This window comes from Triticum aestivum, chromosome 3B (assembly GCF_018294505.1).
Source record: "Triticum aestivum cultivar Chinese Spring chromosome 3B, IWGSC CS RefSeq v2.1, whole genome shotgun sequence".
Lineage (NCBI taxonomy): Eukaryota > Viridiplantae > Streptophyta > Magnoliopsida > Poales > Poaceae > Triticum > Triticum aestivum.
Window position 1 is genome coordinate 805174996 of NC_057801.1, and position 4191 is coordinate 805179186.

Sequence of the window (4191 nt, forward strand, 5' to 3'; positions counted from 1 at the left end):
CAAGCAGATACACCAGCCAGCTCAAGCTCTCCAGACGATCCCTTTATCTTGGCCATTTTTGGTCTGGGGGCTCGACATCCTCGGCCCTTTTCCCCGAGCTGTCGGGGGCTTTGAGTACTTGTACGTTGCAATCGACAAGTTCACAAAGTGGCCGGAAGTGGAAGCAGTGAGGAAGGTGACAGCACAGTCAGCAGTCAAGTTCTTCAGGTCGATTGTTTGCCGCTTCGGGATCCCTAACAGGATCATCACCGACAATGGCACGCAATTCACGAGCCGCACCTTCATGCAGTACGTCCAAGATCTTGGCGCCAAGGTCTGCTTTGCTTCTGTTGCTCATCCGATAAGTAACGGTCAAGCGGAGAGGGCGAATGCTGAACTGCTGCGCGGGCTCAAGACCATGACTTTCGACAGGCTGCGCAAGTGCGGAAAGAACTGGATTGAGGAGCTGCCGGTGGTTCTTTGGTCGGTCAGGACGACGCCAAATCGAGGCACTGGCCAGACACCTTTTGCTCTAGTCTATGGAGCAGAGGCAGTTCTCCCCATGGAACTCATATACGGGTCACCTCGAGTGCTCACTTATGATGAGCTTGAGCAAGAGCAGTTGCGACAAGATGACGCGCTGCTCCTTGAGGAGGACCATCTTCAGGCCGCTGTACGAGCTGCTCGATACCAGCAAGCTTTGCATCGCTACCATAGCCGCAAAGTTAATGCCAGAAGTCTCGAGGAAGGCGACCTTGTTCTTCGGTGCGTTCAGTCCGCCAAGAATTCCAACCAGTTGACGCCAAAGTGGGAAGGCCCTTACCGGGTGAAACGAGTCACTAGGCCTGGCGCTGTCCGCCTTGAGGCCGAAGATGGCATTCCGGTGAGCAACTCCTGGAACATTGAGCATCTTCGTAAGTTTTACCCGTAAGGCGCGGTTGCCGGAACCTGTTCCGGCAACCACCTTTTGTACAAGTCTTGCCGATGTTGCATGTAATCCTTTGTACGAAGCCGGGCGCAGACCCCGTGCATAAGTAAAGCTCATGTGCTCCGCACATCTTGTCAATTTCATGCTTTCTACTTTTCTTTGCATGCGTTATCTGACTCTTTGTGCAGCGCCTACCCCCGGTAAGCAATAACGATCCGTAAGGCCCCATATCTTTATTTTCTCTTCTTTCTCTTTCTCAAAGAAGGGAAGGTTCCCTCGCCCACAAGTTTGTCGGGGGGAAAGGAGAATATAATGGTGTGGACCAAGCGTCGTTCGAGGAAGTTTCGCCTTACCGGGAAGCAAACGACAGAAAAGCTAAGTTGCTAAAGTTTGAGCAATCAGTTTTAAATTTTTTAAGTTATCTTCCTCGAACGACCGTGCTTTGTATGGAAAACCTATGCGCGGAGGAACCAACTTGTAGCTAGTTGCGCACTTACTTTGTTTCGAGTCTGCTCAACAACTTAAGTGAGCTGCGACTAGTTGCGACAAGGTTTCTTGTCAGTAGCGGCACCGCCAGCAGGCTGCTGACGTTCCGCACTCAGCGCTCACGGCTAAGGTGCCTGCGCCGACAAGTTCCCTAAAAGCATAGGGCAAAAACATACAAAGGAAGGAATCAAGTAAGGGAAATAACATAGCAATCGCTACCCAAAATAGAGTCATTTTATAAGATAGCTTGTCACAGCTCTAACAGATTGTTCTCATAACATGACCAGCAGCGACAAGAAAAAGAGAAAACGGGCGGCCTAATCTACGCGATCGCCCTCAACCCTCTTGATCCCGCTCACCTTGTCCACAATGGGTGCGACAAGGGTCTTGAGCGCTTCTAGGTCAGCATCCGGCGGCAAGGTCCTGAGGACGTTGGTGAGGTTGAGGCCTGGGTTGCGGAAGGCCACCTTCACCAGCACCTTTTGAAGAGCTCCCGCGCAGATTTTGCGCGACTTGTCGGCCAGCTGCTTTGGGATCTTCTCCCGGAGTCGCTGGAGGGCCGTCGCCACGCCTTTGAAGAACAAGCTGAGCTTGGCGCTGCGTTGGAGGTGCTCATCGGAGGAATACCCGAGATCCTCCATCCCCAGCTGCGCCAGCTCCCCGTCGATGGCTGCGGCAATGAGACCCTGGTGGATACAGAGTGAGATACGGCGTAACCCAGGCCACGCGTGCCCGTGCCCTGTTTTGAGTCTGGCCCAACAGCGCTCGGCACCGTGTGTGGCCCAGGCACGGGGGCTCCTGTCGGTGTACTAGAGTAGGGGTACCCTAGTATCCCGAACTTGTGCACGGGCAGTGGCAGCACCCCACAGCAAGGCTTGCCGGGTGACCGCCAGGGTCCTCCGTGGTTCCTGTGGAGCCATTCAAGAACAAAGTATTCAAGCCAAGGAGACAAGGCCCCGGCAAGAGGAGCTTGCCGGGAAGGCCAACCAAGGCATCTCAAGGAACTTGCCGCGACGCGCCACGCGTCCCGGCGAGGCCCGGTGAGCGACAAGCCGGTCACACCATCACACTATGGTGTTCCAGGCGGTATTAGTTGTGAAACAATTTCCACAATGTCTTAATTGTGTACCAAACTCGCAACTCAGATATTCATCTCTATGATCATTTTATCCTCTTGTCACGATGATCTTCAACTTCACTATGAAATTACTTGAACCATTCAATAATTCAGACTTGTGTTTCATCAAGTAAATATACTTAGCATCTACTCAAATCATCTGTGAAGTAAGAACATAACGATATCCACTGCGTGCCTCAGCACTCATTGGACTACACACATCAAAATGTATTACTTCCAACAAGTTGCTTTCTTGTTCCATCTTACTGAAAACGAGGCTTTTCAGTCATCTTTCCCATGTGGTATGATTTGCATGTCTCAAGTGATTCAAAATCAAGTGAGTCCAAACGATCCATCTGCATGGAGTTTCTTCATGTGTATATACCAATAGACATGGTTCGCATGTCTCAAACTTTTCAAAAACGAGTGAGTCCAATGATCCATCAACATGGATCTTCTTCATGTGTTTTATACCAATACGACTCAAATGGCAGTGCCACAAGTATGTGGTACTATCATTACTATCTTATATCTTTTCGCATGAACATGTGTAGCACTACGACCGAGATTCAATAAACCATTCATTTTAGGTGCAAGACCATTGAAGGTATTATTCAAATAAATAGAGTAACCATTATTCTCCTTAAATGAATAATTGTATTGTGATAAACATAATCCAATCATGTTTATGCTCAACGCAAATACGAAATAACCATTATTTAGGTTTAATGCCAATCTCGATGGTAGATGGAGCATGCGATGCTGGACCACATCAACCTTGGAAACACTTCCAACACATATCGTCATCTCACCTTTAGCTAGTCTCCATTTATTCCGCAACTTTTATTTCGAGTTACTAACACTTAGCAACCGAACCGACATCTAATACCCTGGTGCTACTAGGAGTACTAGTAAAGTACACATTAATATAATGTATATCCAATATACTTCTGTCGACCTTGCCAGCCTTCTCATCTACCAAGTATCTAGGGTGGTTCTGCTTCAGTGACTGTTCCCCTCATTACAGAAGCACTTAGTCTTGGGTTTGGGTTCAACCTTGGGTTTCTTCACTAGAGCAGTAGCTGTTTTGCCGTTTCATGAAGTATCCCTTCTTGCCCTTGCCCTTCTTGAAACTAGTGGTTTCACTAACCATCAACAATTGATGCTCATATCTATCCCTGATATGTTATAGTTCATCACGAAGCTCTAGTAGCTTGGTGGCAATTTCTTTGGAAAAACATCACTATCTCATCTGGAAGATTAACTCCCACTCGATTCAAGTGATCGTAGTGTAGGGGAACGTAGCAGAAATTCAAAAAATTTATACGCATCACCAAGATCAATCTATGGAGATTATAGCAACAAGAGAGGGATAGGATGAGCATCTTCATACCCTTGAAGATCGCTAAGCGGAAGCGTCACAAGAACTCGGTTGATGGAGTCATACTCGCGGCGATTCAACTCACGGAAGATCCGATCTAGTGCCGAACAGACGGCGCCTCCGCGTTCAACACACGTACAACCCGGGGACGTCTCCTCCTTCTTGGTCCAGCAAGGGGAGAGGATTGAGGGAGAACTCCGACAACACGACGGTGTGGTGGTGGTGGAGCTCGTGGTTCTCCAGCAGGGCTTTGCCAAGCACTACGCAGGAGGAGGAGGTGTTGGAGGAGGGAGAGGGCTG